This window comes from Schistocerca gregaria, chromosome X, assembly GCF_023897955.1.
Source record: "Schistocerca gregaria isolate iqSchGreg1 chromosome X, iqSchGreg1.2, whole genome shotgun sequence".
NCBI classification, from domain to species: Eukaryota; Metazoa; Arthropoda; class Insecta; order Orthoptera; family Acrididae; genus Schistocerca; species Schistocerca gregaria.
Genome location: NC_064931.1, coordinates 222,473,729 through 222,493,915, shown reverse-complemented (window position 1 = coordinate 222,493,915; position 20,187 = coordinate 222,473,729). Strand labels below are relative to the sequence as shown.

General features: G+C 41.9%; 1 pseudogene; it reads right to left on the bottom strand.

Moving 5' to 3' along the window:
* Positions 1 to 2,621: 2,621 nt before the first annotated feature.
* On the bottom strand, positions 2,622 to 2,739 carry LOC126299673 (5S ribosomal RNA; annotated as a pseudogene).
* Between the last annotated feature and the right edge of the window lie 17,448 nt (positions 2,740 to 20,187).

Genomic DNA, 20,187 nt, shown 5'->3' with positions numbered 1-20,187 from the left:
TTAACTCACTTCTCATGTTACGCTCATCCATATTATCACATATTTTGACTCAGCATTATTCTCATGTGAAATTATTGAACTTTTTACATGGAGAATTATGCCGCTACCGTTGTTTCTCAGGCTACCTTTCCAGTATACTATTACGCTCATTCGGAATGTACTGTTTATTTCTAGCTGCTGCAAACGTTTCCTTCCAAGTATTACTTTCAAAGTTTTTTACGTTCATAAATGAGTATAATTCTGGAACCTCTCTGTAATCACTTCTACAGGTAACGAATATTTTTGTCCTTGTTGATAGCCTCCGTCAGCAGTGCGTGGTAGTGCACTGCTGCTCCAGCCCAAAACATTCAGTCCGAATCAAGGTCGTGTAAAGTAACAGAATCTGACAGTCATCACCTTGGCCGCGTCGACCACTACCGCCCTGCAGCAGCTCTGCTCAGTCGCTGCTGGAGTATTATTTATTCTTCCTGTTTTATTGTCCTTATTAACACACATCGATAAAACAATTATCACACTAGACTAATCTGGGACCGCTCTGTCGAATGGGTGCGTAAAATTACGCTTTACGAATCATATTGTTTGTAACAGGACACAAACTTACGATTTCCATCGACACTAGGGTTGGGTCTGGTTGATTTGGGGGGAGGAGACCAAACTGCGAGGTCATCGGTCTCATCTGATTAGGGAAGGATGGTGAAGGAAATCGGCCGTGTCCTTTCAAAGGAACTATCCCGGTATTTGCCTGAAGCGATTTTGGGGGAATCACGACGCTAGGGCATGCCAGAGGTGATGAGCGGTATCTGTGCTGACTCCAGCTACATACTGCAGATACGAAATTGCAAATACCTGATGAAGGTATGTGGCTCAAGGCTCTTAGCAGAGACTTCCGTTATGTATACGTCAGTTTTCTACCGTTACAAATAGAACGATTTTAAAAGAGGGAATTTACTTGTCCATTCGATATAATGATCCCATATTAGTCTAGTGCGATATTTCCTTTATCGATATGCACTAACAGGGACAGTAAAACACTAAGACTAACCATACTCCTGAAGCGGCTGAACAATGCTGCTGCGAAGCGACAGCAGTCAGCGCACCCAGAACAGTACCGGCCAGATCCTGGTGCCAAAATTTTTTCACCGCCTTGATTGGATGTTTTTGGCTGGAGAGGCAATACGTCGCCACGCATTGGGACACTGGCCTTATATTTCAAGGAGGGGGTTCAAATTCCAGCCTGAGCATTCTGCTATGCTTCTAACAATTTCCTGCAATCCTTAAGGCGAATGCCGGCGTATTTACTTTAACTTAGACGCGGCCGATTTCCCCCAGACCCTGAATGGTCAGTGAAGCCAAACCAATGGTTAAGCCATTTAACCTGAATTCGTGAGAACTAATTCCTAGGTTCCTGCCCGACCATACACTGAAGACAAAGTCGGTACCCGGTAAAAGCACTCAATCGATTTCTTATCCTGTCCTTACATAATTCAAGCTAGTGCTTAGTCCATAATGACTTCATCGTCATCAAGGAATTAAAACATCATCATCCATTCCTTCATTTTCTTCTGAAGAATAATCAGCTAGCGGAATGTCGCAATGATAAATCCCTGCACTGGTTATCGAGAACACAGCGTTTGTATCGCAGCCGACCATTCAAATTTAGGAATTGGATAGTTTCCCTAATTTGTGAAAGGGAAATGCCGGGATGGTTCCTTGAAAAGCCAATTTTCGTCGGAAACCTTTCTATGTCCGAACCTGTGCTTGTAACAGAATTATGTACATCCGATAGTTAACTAGAGAATATTGTGCTCTACCAAAACTATGTTTCGGTAGTATTGGTACATTACATAGATGACTTAAGAAATTGTTGGATTCCGCGGTAGTACTGGTAGCACTGATAGGAAAAGAAACATAAATGAAAATGTGAGAGAGTAACTGTTTTTTGTTTGTTTCTTAGTTTTGCATATAATTACAACCGCACATCGTTCAGTGTTAGTTCAATGTGTATTTAAAAAGCCTTACAAAATATAAATTGCATTTTATAAGTAAAAACACGAGCTGCTCGTTTAACTGATGCTATTTTATTTAACCAAAACAATTAGTTTTGATGCAAGTGCAGTTTACGTGCCCAAGCTAAAAAAAACGTAACTACTGTTATTTTTTGCTCAATAGAACGTTTTTCATCATGATCGAAGGTAAGAGTTTCCTGTTACAACTGATAAGTGCGAAAGAAATATGTTTTCTATACGCTCGACGAAGTATTGACTCGATGTTTCATATATTTTAAATTTTGCCTTTTTTTGAGGAAATTGCATTCTCTAGCGCTGTATGACACATCTGTATTTTTTTATTATTATTTTTGCTACAACATCCCTCTGTTTCACATTAAAAATGACTAGTTTCCGAACAAAACTTGAACTAAACAATGCACTCAGTTTTCAGGCTACGAGTGGCCTACCGGGACCATCTGACCGCCGTGTCCTCTGTGGAGGATGCGGATAGGAGGGGCGTGGGGTCAGTACACCACTCTTCCGGTCGGAAGATGGTATTGTTGACCGAAGCCGCTACTATTCGGTCGAGTAGCTCCTCAATTGGCATGACGAGGCTGAGTGCACCCCGAAAAATGGCAACAGCACATGGAAGCCTGAATGGTCACCCATCCAAGTGCCGACCTCGCCCGACAGCGCTTAACTTCGGTGATCTCACGGGAACCGGTGTATCCACTGCAGCAAGGCCGTTGCTCAAACTAAACAATGTAACTGCAATTTTGCTATAAACACTGTTCATTTTTGAATAACAGACAGGAAGATAACTATGTAGAACAAAAATATTCCATAGGTTACGCGGCCATTTATATATCTACACGCAGTTTCTAGGCAATTCATCACTTCCAGTTTCTAGTGGAATCTAATAAGACACTGATCGCATATGCAAATAAAGCGATCGAAATGAGGTAACGGCCAGTAGGTGATGCAACAAACGTAATGGACAGGTAATGTAGTTAGACCTTAACTGGCCAAAGTTACTGCGAATACTGCCGTAGTCTACACTTACTTATGTAAGTCTACAGTATCCTGTGTGGTAGTTTTATTACTCTACACACAGTAGATCGTATAAGTTAAGATAGTCTGTCGATGTTCTGACGATATGTATGATAGGCTTATAAACAGTAAAACTGTGTCCTATATACAACACTTGGGTCCTGCACTGTAATTCAACCTCATTCAATTGGAATTACTCTACACTGTGCACAAATTTAAAAGAATGTTTCATTTGTAAATCAGAAAGTTCTCTAATGAAATATTAATTGAAAATATACTCTTTTCGTTATATGTTAAAAGACAGAGATCGGCTATTCTGTTCCTTAACGCCAAACATTTAATTGAAGCCTTTGTGACTACCATTATTCTGATATTTGGAATATATGTGATTCTTCACAATTACGATGTTCAGCAAAACAAAACCTCTAAAAATAAAACCAAGAATATCAATTGGAAATTTGAATAAAATAATTCACTGGTAGCTTCTTAAAAAAACTGTAATAAAAACCAAAGTATTTTGTATATTAGCTTTGCTACAAAACTTCGATTTGTATCCACTTTGGTTCTTTGGGTCCATCATTGGCAGACGAGTTTCAGTGCAATAAAGTTCTAAGGTGGAGATCTTGTGAAGATCTCATGGAAATAGAGTTCTTGTGCAGAGGTCGTGGAGTGCTCATAGCAAAATTTGTTTGAATTAGAATCGTTAAATCCTTAAGGCACAAGAAGTTGTAATGATTTTTATATGAAACCAGGAGAACAAATTGGAAAATGGAGTAAAATAAAGATTTATTAAATTTGAATTTTGATTTACAGCAGTATAACAAGAACCTGATTTCTTTGACTTTTGCATATTTCACACTAGTTCTTGTGACTCTGAAAACCAATTTCGACGTTAACTTCACGTACTCAGCCAACAAGCCAACAGGACGAAATGTTAGTCACATCTTTAAAATAGCACACTCATCGCTTTGGAGAGCTGTAAATGGTGTATAACTGTTACCAGGCAGTCTTGAGACATCCTTATCGTCACCGAAAGTCTTGGGAGTGAAATGTAAGCACGTGCCACTCAATAATGTATAATCAACGCAGTAAGAAGGATCGATGTTGAGACGTGTTAAAATGGCTGAGGGAAGCTATGTCTTTTATTTTTATATACTTTTGGGCACAACTATAGCAGAATTTCACACCGCCGTAACAAGGTCCAAACAGCCAGTAGTCGTCTTCACACTGTCAACCGATATAAAACTGGAAAAAATCACTATTTAATTAATAAAACCTACCTAATAACTATGTACGTAATGATAATAAAGAATAAAATCATGATTTTATTCTCTATCATTACATAAAGTTGCTTGGCAGATTTTATAGTTTATACAATGAGTCAATGTCTCCTCTCCTCAGTTGACAGTCCGAAGATAACCACCGTAAAATGTTCTTGCGATCATACTATGAAACACAAAAAATGTAAGAACGTAAGTCACTCACTGAATTGCAAAACAACGTGTCATTTTCTCGAAATGAGCTATCGTGTTTGGACGTGCTCACAACCACACGATTGATGAAGTTTCCCGATTTGTTGGTGTATCAGTGCGAACTGTCCAACGTGTTTAAAAGTAATTGTCTAACACTGGCTTTAACAGTGGGAGTAAAAAGGTCCTAATCGACAGGAAACGGAGACGACTGTCACTCCTCGCCTGGGACAATCGGATTCAAATCGAACAGGAACTGCTGCTGCCACTGAATTTTGGTCCATGTCATCCAGGTTCCGAGCGAATATTGTGAAGTGAGCTGAATGCGATGTACTTTTGTTAGCGGGTACCGAGCAAAGGAACGTTGCTCAAAGCGGTGGCTCAAACTACACAGAAACTAGAAGGAAGCCGAATGGATGTGTGTAGCGTGGTCCGACGAGTCGCGATTTTGCCTCCGTTCAAACGATGCAAAGCGTAAAGTGCGCCGACGATCAAATGAGTAATTTAACACACGGTGTATCTATAGTGTTTTTCAGCTATAGGCGGCACTGTGTTGCTCTGGGGGGAGGGGGGAGAACGGTGTTTTTCGTACCATCACTAATACCCACTTATTCAGGTTACCGTAAGCATAATTCCGGACACTTATTTCAGTATTATCGGTGACGAAGTGCAGCACTTCTACATATTTTTGACGAATGTTCTATAGATACTCCCGCCCTGCAAGATGACAAAAACCGTGTTGACAGAGCTGCGTGAAACCATTCCTCGTTTGATGAACACTCAGACCTACTCAGTCAGCCGATTTTAATCGTATATAACATATCTTCAACTACCGGAACAGCAGGTGTAGCGTGAGGATCGACATATTGGCAGTTTGAGAACTCTTCGGTACCGAATCACCAACGTGTGACTTCAGCCATGTATATCACACCTGAAGAAATCTGTGAACTCTTGTCCACGCCAAATTAAGACCATCATCAAGACTAAAGTCAGTGTTACACGATGTTAATGTGATGTATCTTGGGGGAATAATTCTTTTTCCATTATACTTGAGAGGTTTTCTTACAGAGGGTGCCGAAGGCTATAATTTGAACACACGATAGTCTGCTGTTCACCCCCAACGGCTCCGCCGTGATCTCCGAGTTTCGTCGATTAAAAATTCAACTGCCGCCAGTATCCTAACTTGACAGCGAACTGACTTGGCGACTGCAGGCTACGACGCCAGTGATGCGAGTGCAGGCGAAAGCGACAACACTCTAGTGCGCATATCCCAGCCCACAGTCCTGCACTGTAACTTCTCAACACTTTTTGTTCGCCTGTCTCCCGCTTTGTGCTCTTTCAGCCACACAATATCGACCCAGTATTAGCTCTTACCAGGGAGAAAAGTAACTGCAATTTCACAGCAACAAAATTGCTGAAAATAGCCGTTCTCAGAACTCGCAGTACTTTCCTTGCAGTGGTCTGTTCGGAGTACTTCATAAAGTCGCCCGAGCTTATTCAAAGGGAATATTTTAACTTTACTTGTAGTTCTGCATGGGTGTCCTGCAACAAGATATTTTTCCCCAGGAACCACTAAGTCAGGAAGGACGTAGAATTCTAACGAATGCTGAAGTACGTAAAGTGCTTGTAACTGAACATTCTTCTTGCATTCCCTGTTACTGTTGTTTTATTTATTTTATTGTAAATATCCTTGTCAAAAAAGAGCTAACACATTATCTAATAATCAAGACACATCGACCAAGAAAACTCGTACAGTGTAATCCTTAGTAACATCAACCAGATCCATAATTGACAATTAAGTCTTTAGTTTGACAAATACCGTGATGCCATCCGCCGTATATTACTATTTAGTGCTAATATTTTTAGTCTACGTAACAGGTGGAACAGTCATTCTCTGTAACGTGTTCTACGTGTTCCTATGTTCATCTATTGCTCCTATCAGCACCAAGTTAACAGCTCTCTCGCATGTCTTAGCAGATGTGCCACTAACGAGTTATTCTACTGGTACAAATGTTCCATCGTTTACTTTTCTTACCTATTCCTTTCCTTATCTGTCCAGTTAATGTTTAACATTCCCCTATAGCGTTTTATTTCAAATACTTATAATGTCTTCTGCCACGGATTTACAAATGATTCACGTTTGCCTTTCATAATAATACTGTGCTCTACTCGTCAATTTCAATAACGTCTTTCTCATCTCTCGAATGAACAGCAATAGAGTTCCTTTATTCAAGAGAGGTTTCTTCTCTTGCACCAGTCTACTTCTGTGAAGATCACCGGACAAAATACTTCTCAGCCCGCTTAAAGGAACACAAAGGTCACTTTGGAACGCTTTAAATGGCATAGAACTGGTACCAGGTAGACATTTTACCCTACACCGCGGCATTAGTCTTGGAAGTAAAGTGGTGTGTATGTTCCAGTGGGTTCTATGGGTCAGCGTCAAGATGACGTGGAGACGTGACAGAATGGCAACAAAGAGCTATCGTGAATGAGATTTTCACTCTGCAGGGGAGTGTGCGCTGATATGAAACTTCCTGGCAGATTAAAACTATGTGCCGTACCGAGACTCGAACTCGGGACCTTTGCCGGAGAGCTTCTGTAAAGTTTGGAAGGTAGGAGACGAGGTACTGGCAGAAGTAAAGCTGTGAGGACGGGGCGTGAGTCTTGCTTGGGTTGCTCAGTTTGTAGAGCACTTGCCCGCGAATGGCAAAGGTCCCGAGTTCGAGTCTCGGTCCGGCACACAGTCTTAATCTGCCAGGAAGTTTCAAAGAGCTATCGTGTTTGGACGTGCTCATCACCACTCTGTGAATGAAGCTGCTAGATTTGTTTGTGCATCAGCGTTGACTCTCCAGCGTGTCTATAACGAATGGTAAACCATTTGCAGCTATGAAACACGACGTAAGGATAGTGGTCTAATTATAGTTACTAACTGACGGGAAACGGAGACGAATGTCAAGTCTTGTCGAAGGCAATTGCTTTCAAATTTGGCAGGAATAGTTACTGTTACTGAATGTAGGTACATCTCAACCGCTTACTGAGACAATTTGCCACTTATGTGCTGACGACATCAAGTTGCATGGCAGTGGCAGTCCTAATAACATTGCTGCTGCCATATCAGGTATGAATGAACATCTTTATTAAAAATCAAGGTGGGCTCAAAACCTCAGTCTTATAATAAACCTTAACCCTCCGTACTCGCGCGGGTTTTGAGGACACATACTCACGCAGAGTACAAATGTACTCCACCTCTTTTTTTTTGTTAAAAATACGTTTCTTCTCTATTTAATTTATTTGTTTTTTACGTCCTTTGTGATGCATGAGTAAATTCGTTACTAATACTTTTGAAACGAGGGAAGGATTTAAACATTTAATTTCTTAAACGCAAAATAAGTTTTTGTCACTCCACCCATTTATTACTCACAATATGCTACATTACGCAAGAAGTAATTAAACTATTCAAAATTACTTTAATGAAGAAGCTCATAATACACAAAAAACTAATCACAGTAGGTATTTACAACAACAAATCACGTGCAATTCTTACAAATGGCCCTAGTTGTCGAATGTTCAACACACACCCATTACTTATATTTTGCACACGCTCTTCGTGTTGATTTATTTTTTGATCTGCCACGTATTTTACAACGTCCTTTGCTCTCTTTTTTTAGTTTAGCTATTTTTAGTTTAGCTATTTCCAGTTTTCCTTCTGAGTCCTCTCCTAACAACATCAGTCCTCGAATTTTTAGTTGTCTGGATATCAAGGACTGTTTCATGCTTTCATGAATCCACTGTTTCACCATTTGCTTACTAATTTCGTCAAAGCAATCAGCTCGTTTCACTTTGACATAGTTTTTGTTTGCTGAATAATTACATAAAGCGTTCATAGCGGTGATATTTAAAATATTGTAAAAAGTTGCTGTTGGCCATCTTTTAGTAGTTCTTGCTGCATCATAATTTGAACAAAGTTGATCGAGTACGTCAATTACAACTATTCTGCGATTGTAGAATGTAACCATCTCTGGTTTGTTTTTTGAACTGGTGAACTCGTCAGTCACTGCATTATTGTGCATACTTGAAAGTAAAATTACTGCTTTCTTTTTCCTTCGCAGCAGGATACAAGTGTTGCTTCATGTCTAAAGCCGAAAACACAAGTGTTTATTTCTCGAGGTCTGCTAGGTAAAAATTCATGAAGTATTTCTTTTTTGTTGTGTCTGATTGTTACAACATCTTCTTCTCAAGCAGTTCTTGAAGCAGAGGGTAGCTAGTAAACCAATTATCGCCCGTGATGTTACGTCCTGTGCGTAAAATTGGTTTTGCAATTCTCATGACCAACCTCTTTCCTGCATTACTTACATAAAACGGCCTCACCAGCTCTTTTCTACAATAAATTTTCATATTCACAGTATACATTATTTTTAAATACACTGATTCAAACACCTTGAGGCCATAACGAGCAGGTTTACTAAGTAGAAACTGTCTGAATGGGCACCTTCCACGAAAACCAACCGGCTGCTCATCAATTGTGAGGTACTCTTCAGGAGTATAGTACTTCTGAAAGTTTTCTAACACTAAATCCGCAAGTTTTCGTATTGGTGCTAATTTGTAGAGCATTTTTCTCTCATTTCTGGTGCTTACGTCATCAAATTAGAGGCAACGAAGCAAGATATGACACCTATTCCTCGACATAGTCAAGGAGACTCTTTCAGTACCACTGCCTTTCTCATTGTCCCATATTTTGCAAGTATTCAACCTGGAAGAATTTAGCATTTTTTTTTTTTTTGTCATCAGTCTACTGACTGGTTTGATGCGGCCCGCCACGAATTCCTTTCCTGTGCTAACCTCTTCATCTCAGAGTAGCACTTGCAACCTACGTCCTCAATTATTTGCTTGACGTATTCCAATCTCTGTCTTCCTCTACAGTTTTTGCCCTCTACAGCTCCCTCTAGTACCATGGAAGTCATTCCCTCATGTCTTAGCAGATGTCCTATCATCCTGTCCCTTTTTCCACATATTCCTTTCCTCTCCGATTCTGCGTAGAACCTCCTCATTCCTTACCTTATCAGTCCACCTTATTTTCAACATTCGTCTATAGCACCACATCTCAAATTCTTCGATTCTATTCTGTTCCGGTTTTCCCACAGTCCATGTTTCACTACCATACAATGCTGTACTCCAGACGTACATCCTCAGAAATTTCTTCCTCAAATTAAGGTCGGTATTTGATATTAGTAGACTTCTCTTGGCCAGAAATGCCTTTTTTGCCATAGCGAGTCTGCTTTTGATGTCCTCCTCGCTCCGTCCGTCATTGGTTATTTTACTGCCTAGGTAGCAGAATTCCTTAACTTCATTGACTTCGTGACCATCAATCCTGATGTTAGGTTTCTCGCTGTTCTCATTTCTACTACTTCTCATTACCTTCGTCTTTCTCCGATTTACTCTCAAACCATACTGTGTACTCATTAGACTGTTCATTCCGTTCAGCAGATCATTTAATTCTTCTTCACTTTCACTCAGGATAGCAATGTCATCAGCGAATCGTATCATTGATATCCTTTCACCTTGTATTTTAATTCCACTCCTGAACCTTTCTTTTATTTCCATCATTGCTTCCTCGATGTACAGATTGAAGAGTAGGGGCGAAAGGCTACAGCCTTGTCTTACACCCTTCTTAATAAGAGCACTTCGTTCTTGATCGTCCACTCTTATTATTCCCTCTTGGTTGTTGTACATATTTTATATGACCCATCTCTCCCTATTGCTTACCCCTACTTTTTTCAGAATCTTGAACAGCTTGCACCATTTTATATTGTCGAACGCTTTTTCTATGTCGACAAATCCTATGAACATGTCTTGATTTTTCTTTTGCCTTGCTTCCATTATTAGCCGTAACGTCAGAATTACCTCTCTCGTGCCTTTACTTTTCCTAAAGCCAAAGTGGTCGTTACCTAGACCATTCTCAATTTTCTTTTCCATTCTTCTGTATATTATTCTTGTAAGCAGCTTCGATGCATGAGCTGTTAAGCTGACTGTGCGATAATTCTCGCACTTGTCAGCTCTTGCCGTCTTCGGAATTGCGTGGATGATGCTTTTCCAAAAGTCAAATGGTATGTCGCCAGACTTATATATTCTACACACCAACGTGAATAGTCGTTTTGTTGCCACTTCCCCTAATGATTTTAGAAATTCTGACGGCATGTTATCTATCCCTTCTGCCTTATTTGACCGTAAGTCCTCGAAAGCTCTTTTAAATTCCGATTCTAATACTGGATCCCCTATCTCTTCTAAATCGACTCCTGTTTCTTCTTCTATTACATCAGACAAATCTTCACCCTCATAGAGGCTTTCAATGTATTCTTTCTACTTATCTGCTCTCTCCTCTGCATTTAACAGTGGAATTCCCGTTGCACTCTTAATGTTACCACCGTTGCTTTTAATGTCACCAAATGTTGTTTTGACTTTCCTGTATGCTGAGTCTGTCCTTCCGACAATCATATCTTTTTCGATGTCTTCACATTTTTCCTGCAGCCATTTCGTCTTAGCTTCCCTGCACTTCCTATTTATTTCATTCCTCAGCGACTTGTATTTCTGTATTCCTGATTTTCCCGGAACATGTTTGTACTTCTTCCTTTGATCAATCAACTGAAGTATTTCTTCTGTTACACATGGTTTCTTCGCAGCTACCTTCTTTGTACCTATGTTTTCCTTTCCAACTTCTGTGATGGCCCTTTTTAGAGACATCCATTCTTCTTCAACTGTGTTGCCTACTGCGCTATTCCTTATTGCTGTACCTATAGCGCTACAGAACTTCAAACGTATCTTGTCATTCCTTAGAACTTCCGTATCCCACTTCTTAGCGTATTGATTCTTATTGACTAATGTCTTGAACTTCAGCCTACTATATTGTGATCTGAGTCTATATCTGCTCCTGGGTACGCCTTACAATCCAGTATCTGATTTCGGAAACTCTGTCCGACCATGATGTAATCTAATTGAAATCTTCCTGTATCTCCCGGCCTTTTCCAAGTATACCTCCTCCTCTTGTGATTCTTGAACAGGGTATTCGCTATTACTAGCTGAAACTTGTTACAGAGCTCAATTAGTCTTTCTCCTCTTTCATTCCTTGTCCCAAGCTCATATTCTCCTGTAACCTTTTCTTCTACTCCTTCCCCTACAACTGCATTCCAGTCGCCCATGACTATTAGATTTTCGTCCCCCTTTACATACTGCATTACCCTTTCAATATCCTCATACACTTTCTCTATCTGTTCATCTTCAGCTTGCGACGTCGGCATGTATACCTGAACTATCGTTGTCGATTATGGTCTGCTGTCGATTCTGATTAGAACAACCTGGTCCCTGAACTGTTCACAGTAACAGACCCTCTGCCCTACCTTCCTATTCATAAATAATCCTACACCTGTTATACCATTTTCTGCTGCTGTTGATATTACCCGATACTCATCTGACCAGAAATCCTTGTCTTCCTTCCACTTCACTTCACTGATCCCTACTATATCTAGATTGTGCCTTTGCATTTCCCTTTTCAGATTTTCTAGTTTCCCTACCATGTTCAAGCTTCTGACATTCCACGCCCAGACTCGTAGAACATTATCCTTTCGTTGATTATTCAATCTCTCCCCCTTGGCAGTCCCCTCCCGGAGATCCGAATGGGGGACTATTCCGGAATCTTTTGCCAATGGAGAGATCATCATGACACTTCTTCAACCACAGGCCACATGTCCTGTGGACACACGTTACGTGTCTTTAATGCAGTGGTTTCTATTGCCTTCTGCATCCTCATGTCGTTGATCATTGCTGATTCTTCCGCCTTTAGGGGCAATTTCCCAACCCTAGGACAAGAGAGTGCCCTGAACCTCTTTCCGATCCTCCGCCCTCTTTGACAAGGCCGTTGGCAGAATGAGGCTGACTTCTTATGCCGGAAGTCTTCGGCCGCCAATGCTGATTATTTATCAAAATTTAGGCAGTGGCGGGGATCGAACCCGGGACCGAAGACGTTTTTCATCGTGAATCAAAGACGCTACCCCTAGACCACAGGTAATTTAGCATACCAGTAAAAAAAAGTATACCAAGAATGGCACGCATTTCACATTGATATGTAAATTTTGCATCTTGTTCTCTAGAAAATTTGTGCCTGATTGTTTCTATATAAATATTGGCACTTTTCACGATCAACTCTATTTTTCTGTCATCAATAATCAAGTTAATGCAATCGATTTCAGATTTGGCATTCTTTGCCTCTCCTTTTGGATTAGGAACACGAAGAACAATATTGCTGGACTTTGTTTTAACATTAGGACGAGGAAGTAATTCATTCCATGTTGTTTTATCTTTTCCAAAATAAAAATAAGATTCTTCACTTTGCCTTGTTGAACTTCTCTTCTTGTCGACAGTATCTTCCTCCGATTTTTCTTCACTTGCCTTGTTGAAGCTCTGTTCCATGTCCACATTGTCTTCTTAGGATTCTGCCAAGACATTTTTTCCAGTTTGCTCGTCTGGTCGATCATCATCCTCGCCTGTATATCCATCACGTAGATCAGAAGCACAATCGGGAGGCTCATCAGTCTGCAGTTCTTCCTCTAGCCATTTCATCCAAATCCTTTCATCAGAAGTGCGATCTGCCATTATACCTAATTAATAACGATAAATTTATACAACATTAGCAATCCAAATATATATCAAATATAATGGAAATTAAAATTTTTACTTATCATATAAAATATGTGCTGGTACTTCGATACTCGCGTGGAGTACACGTGTGCGCCAAACGCGACAGGGAACACTCAAGAGTTTCCTGTCAGAAGATCCGTGCAGGACGGCGCACGCCACTTATTGTATGTACAGGTTAGAACAAGGACGCCAGGCTCTGAGAATTTTAGACCCGCCACTCTTGCCAACAATAAGAAAATAACGTTTAGAATGACAGTGGAGTACATTTGTACTCCGCGCGAGTAACCGAAGGTTATTAAGGTACAGGTCATCCTCTCTATACACGGAAAGCTGAACAGCTGGCATTTCCACAAAAAACTCTCTTCAATACTTCTTAATAGTATCCTATTACCAGTTCCAAGAAACAGTAAAAGATCTTGGCATAATCTTATATGAGCATCTTAACTGAAAAAAAAGAACTGTTGCAGCATGCAGGAAACCTCTCTCCTTTCTACATGCAATCCAAAAATTTAGAAAAGCATTTCTACGTCAAATTAAAAAAATATACATAGTCTTTATTCTTACCAAAGCGTTAATACTGTGATTTAGTACAACACAGCAGAAACCGTGAAAACTCTGTATCCTGTCCACGAATGCTTGAATAAGATGCATATCCAGAATGAGATTTTCACTCTGCACCGGAATGTGCCCTGATGTGAAACTCCTTGGCAGATTTTTTTTTTTTTTGGGGGGGGGGGGGAGGAAGGCGGGGACGGCATAGCGATCAGGGGTCGTAACCCGAGGCCTGGTCACAGTGTCCCCCTCGTCCGCCAAGGAATCAGGGATGGTAAGGGGAAATCTTTTGTGGGAATTTTTATTTATTTATTTATTTTTATTTACTGTTTTTAATATATTCTTAATTTGGTTTTAATTTATACCACAACAAAAATAAACGTATCTAGCGCCGCATCATGCTATGAGTAAAGAAAACAATATCTCGGCACGCTCCTACACCGAGGTAATGTATATGGGGAAAACGAAAAAAAGTGCTGCGTACATGATGCAGAAGGGTGTGTTGCTACTCTCCTTACGCTTCATCATCCAGGTACGTCTTCATGTATGTCGTATGTTATTCCACCGAGAATCGAACTTAGTCTTGTCAGCTCACTCAATGGGTGTCTTCTCCTACCTGTTGATGATCCAGCTGCGTGGAGGGTCGCGTAGGGCACTCCCTAAGTAATTAGAAAAATACTGTCTGTATTTTGGGTGCCGTACGATCTTGCAATGACGTTCTTGTAGGTAGTTCCAAAAGTCGAATACATCTTTAGATCCATCGTGAAATAAGTAGTGTACCGCATCCGCACGGATCCACGTGACAGCGTCTTGGTGCGCGGGAAATACTGTTGATCCGGAAATAGTAGAAACCGAGGTGTAATGTGTTCCGGAGTCACTCGTAGAAAATACGACAAAATTTGTCGTACCAAGCGCCATACGTCTGCTGCCGCGCCACATGTGAGACGGTGTTCGTCCGTGTCTGGCATTCCGCAGTCTACACATAGAGGCGATTCCACGATATTTATCTTGTGGAGGCGTGATCGGGTGATCTGTTTACCATTGACTGTGATGTACCATGTGGATCGGACGTCTGTTTCCAGTGTAACCGCGTGAATCGTCTTCCACACTACCTTCCAATTAACCTGAGGGCTTTTGGTCTCCACGATGTTTGGTGGGAGCCTCTGTTGTAGGACATGATATATATCCCGCGCCGACACCTGTTTCGACGGTGGTACTGCGATACGGACATAGCTGTGTTCAATGTAAAAGTTCCCTAAGTACTAGAAGGGTGGGGGTATGTCTTGCGTCGTCAGTGGGGGCATAAGGGAGGGTGGGGCTAAGGACTCCAACAGCAAACCTGTCAAACTTTCCGACTTTCCGGGTGGTGGTGCCACAGCTTTATGTGTGAGCTGACATACAGGGCCACAGCTCTGTCGTGGACATGGACTAGACCAAGACCTCCCCTTTCTGGGGGAAGGGTCAGCGACTCATAACTGACTTTTAAGAGCATGCCTGTACTGACATAGGCTCTGAATGCCGCTAATAGACGTCGAGCCATCAGTAACGGCATTGGAAGAACACGCGCTATGTGTGGAAGGCGCGATGCGAGGTAAACATTGACAAAGTGTGTCCTTTGGAGAATATCGAGGGTCCGCAGACTAAGGTTGAAGATCTGGACCCGAATTTGTTGAAATAAGCGGCGGTAGTTAAGAGCCGCAGTCCGCCGTATGTCGTCGTGAAACTCTATTCCGAGACATTTGATAGTGCCACAAAGCTGTAGGGGTTCGACACACGCTGGGGTCAACCCGTCTCCTATGGCCATGGTGACCGATTTGGCGACGTTGAGACAGCTGCCGGAAGCCACATCGTACGTGGTAACCCATTCTAGTGCTCTGATGACATCGTCGCCATCGCGGAACACGAGAACCAGGTCGTCGGCATATGAAGTACAGTGAAATGTGACGTCACGGAAGGTAAGGCCGGTGAGGCGTTGACGGAGGCCAAGAGGAGCGGTTCCAGTGCCAGAGCAAGTAACGTCGACAAGGGGCAGCCTTGACGCACGGAGCGGAAAATCGGGGGGGACTGCGACAGACGCCCGTTAACGAGCACTTTGGAAGTCGCCCCTCGGAGGAGGCACATCATGACGTCTGTGAATTGCTGTCGGTACTGCATGTGCTGGAGAACGGACGTTAGGTACGCGTGATCCACTCGATCAAAAGCTTGGTTAAAAATCTAGTGATGCCAGCGCTCCCGGGATGCGACGTGCCCTGGCTAGGGCTATTAGGTCACGGTATTGACACAGTGCTGTGTGGATGTTGTTGACACCCCCTAGGAAAGTCTGATCTGGTGAGATGACGTAAGGTAGGATCGGTCGTAGACGGTTTACTAATAGTCTGGCGAATATCTTCATGTCGCTGTTGACGAGTGTTAGCGGGCGGTAATCTTGTATTCGAGCCCCACCTTTAGGTTTGTGAACCGGTATAATTATTCCTCCTACGAAGGTCACAGGGAGCGGTACCGCGGGGGACATAAGCTCCCGACAGATGTCTGTCAACTTGGAAGCCAGTAAATACTGGGAAGTTCTATAAAACTCCACAGGGAGCCCGGCGGGGCCAGGAGACTTATTCGCCACTTCTTTACCTATGGCATCGATGACTTCGTCTTCCGTAATGTCGTTCAATAATTCAGTTTGTAAATACTGTGGGACAATGCCGTAAAGGAGTTGTGAGACTGCTGTCACCATCGTCGGGTAGGAACATTGAGCAGAATAAAGTCGTGCGTAATGGTCGAAGAAGGCTGCAACAGTATCACGTTGTGTGGTGTCATGACGGCTGCCCTCAGTGGTGATGGCATGTATCAGCGCCCGTCTTCGCAGTGTACGTTCTCGGATGACGTGGTACATGGTGGGTCGTTCCGTTGCGAGTCTGTCTTGTGGTCGCGCTCGGACGATCGTCCCTTCGAGGTGTCGGCGCATATGGGCTACGATCTGTGCCTTCGCACGCTGAACTGTCAACTGTCGTTCCAGTGTGGGTGGCAAGGAGGCACATTCGCGAAGGACGGTGAAATAAAAATCGAGGTTCTGCCGCCTCCAAGCAGCGGTCTCAAGACCATATGTAATAAAGGTTCTCCGTAGGGCCGGCTTGGCGCAGTTTAACCACCAACCAATCGACGCAGGATACGTCGGGAGGCGGCGGACGCACGAACTCCACGTGTCTTCGATGGCGCGTCGAAAATCCTGAGAAGCGAGATGAGCAAGGTTTAATTTCCAGGGATGTCGGCTGCGCCACACCCGTTGGCGACGAAGGGTGACGGCACATATATAGGCCTCGTGATCAGAAAAGGCTACTGGCCACACCTCCGCGCCACTCACCGTTGCCGCGAGAGAAAGGGAGACGTAAATCCTATCGATGCGACTAGATGAGTGACTCGTGAAATGGGTGTATCCCGATCTATTTCCTCGGACATGTTCCCATGTATCTACCAGCTGGAGACAAGGCCGGGCCCTGGACGCGAGCTAGCAAGAAACATTAAATGACCTTCAATCCGACTTTGATGGCAGGAAGTGGAGACAGCCATCCCGAAGGCGTGCGAGGGGCCTCAACGCGTGTGTATAAGTCGACTTGGTGTCTAAAACCGGTCCTCTAACTCATCCAGATGTTAAGTGAAGACTCGTATGTAAAAGCTAGTGAAACTTGGTTGACGTTTCGGGAAGTCAGCGAGCGTGCGACAGTTACACATTAAATATTGTAGTAGCTCGTTACTATGCCAAGAAAACAACGTTAAAAAGTAAAAATCTATATTAAATTGAAATACATTGGTACATATCGGACAGAAATCATACAATTAACTTACTTTAGAATCTGTCAGCAAATCAGCTTTGAATTCGTAATCAGTAGAGACCGGATTATATTCATTTGCATGTTGCATTTATGGCTCCTTGTTACCGCTTATTGCGTATATTAATTAAAAACTAGTGACGATGCATATTTTATCTCTATGTTTACTATATTTTAAAAGTACCTCGATCTAGTTTTGATGCCTCACAGACTGACCGCGACCAAGATCTGCATGCAGTCGCTAAACGGGAGGCCACTGCCTAGCGAAATCCTTACAGAAGAGGAACAGGAGCAGACAGGCGGAGTCAGTGCTCCTGCGTCAGCGCCAACGGTTAATCCCCTCTGCTGTCATATCGCACGCGTCGGTAACATTCAAATTAATCTACGCAAGCTTTTAGTCGCACGTCCACTGTTTCAGTTTAGCTTTCTATTTACCTGTACATAGTTGAACGTGTTTACGACGTGCAGTGTGTAACGTGTTCTACGCCATGCCGCCCGAAAAAAGAAACGTCGTTTCGTGGATAGCTGACCATCCTGGAACATTTACATATGACGGAATTGTTTTATACTGTCAAGTTTGAGAGAAAAACGTTTGGTGCAAAACAAAAGTTTCAAATAGATCAGCATGTCACGACAAGTCCTCATAGCGCAGGAATCCAGAAGAAAGGACCACGACAACAACTTCTGACAACAGCAAGTTTCAGTAGCAGGTATATATGTCCAAAGGTAACCAAAAAGTCGGTTTAACGTGAATCTATGTGAAGCACTCATTGCAAGCAATATTCCTCTTCACAAACTTACAAACCCTATACTCAAACGCTTCCTGCGTAAATATTGCTTAAATCAAAATATACCAGTCGAACCAACATGGTGTAAGAATTACATATCGACAATTTACGTAAATGTTCTGGAAGAAATATGCAATGAACTCAAGGACAGCATTATCTGGATTTCAGTTCACGAAACTATAAACATTTGCGGCCGTTACATTGCAAATTTAATTTTTGGTGCTTTAAAATAAGAGTCTTCTTCTTCCCATTTAGCTGCCTGCAAAGAACTTGAAAAAGTAAATCATTCTACATTCGACATGTTTGTGAATGAGGGTATTAGAAAAATATTTCCAGAATCTTCTGCAGAAGAAAGGGTGTTTCCGTTTATTTCAAATGCTGCTCCCTGTATGATCAAAGCAGGAAAAGCCCTCCGATTATTTCACCCAATTTGATTCAAGTGACGTGCTTTGCTCATGCAGTACATCGCCTAGCTGAAGAAGTAAGTTCCACATTTGTGAATGTAAATAAACTGATTTCATCCACAAAGAAAACGTTTCTAAAGATTCCTACTCGCATCAAGATATACAAAGAAAAACTACCAAATTTTCCTTTACCTCCCGAACGAGTAGTAACTCGTTGGTGATAGTTTACAATGAACATTTCGAGGCCATTAGAGGCGTAGTAAACGACTTTGATAGTGCAGAGGCATTGGCAGTTTGTCAGAGAAAGGAAGCTTTTAATGATTCTGGTATTAAGAAAAAAACACATTGCTGTGATTAGCACTCTTTTCCCATACACGTGCAAATATTAGAAAGCTTGAAACTCAGTTTGGCGTTGAATGAATTTATCCAGTTAATGAACAAAATTATTCTAGCGAACTCCTCATTGCCAACAATTAATTAAGTGTCAATGCTGTTCAAGAAAATTCATGATTGTATGTTGTTTTATAAATAAAATATTACGGAGTTTTTGAGCGCGACCCTCTGCGTGCGATATATCTCGAAGTTGGTCCTGTACATATCTATTGTTTCGCTGCGACTTTCTCGCATCGCATCCGCTTGTTACCGACAACAATAGCAGAGAAGGAACAATTCTTGAAACACGATATGAGTACCCAGTTTGCAAATTTTTGGAAACTGGTCGCAGAAACCCAACCCCCTCCTAACCTCTACCAGAAAGTATCCAGAAAATGATATCAGCGTTCTAATTGTATCGATTTATCGCGTGGTCGGCGCTCTTCCTCGTAACTGATGTGCATAGGTTCGACTTTGAGATACAATGCACGCAGTATCTACCACGTTTTTTTAATATTTGATCTTGCACATTTCGACACTTTTCATGCATTTTAAGCATTTTTCATGCATATTTGCATGCATATTTTAAGGCTTTTATGATGCATATAATCCTGTCTCTAGCAATCAGGTACACTACCAAAAAAAATCTATTTTTCAGTGGTAGTTGATTATTCAGCAAATCCTTAGGGCTATAGCGGGAATATTTATAACTTTGAACTTCCTCTAAAAGATTCATTTAGCATCCTTTGTCGATCATATGCGGAATTTCCATATCGAGTAAAGATGGTCGGGGGATATATGTTTTTTTTTCAGTTTTAAGATGTTATAGGAAGTATCACCATATTTGTTGAGTTAGTGCTGGTGAAAACGGGTCTTAAAAGCCCTCCATATTTGTCCTATATAAAATTTCGGACACCTATAGCACTGAATTTTATACATTCCGTATTTGAAATATTTGTCAGTGGGCCTCTCGTTATATACACTACTGGCCATTAAAATTGCTACACCACGAAGATGACTTGCTACAGACGCGAAATTTAACCAACAGGAAAAAGATG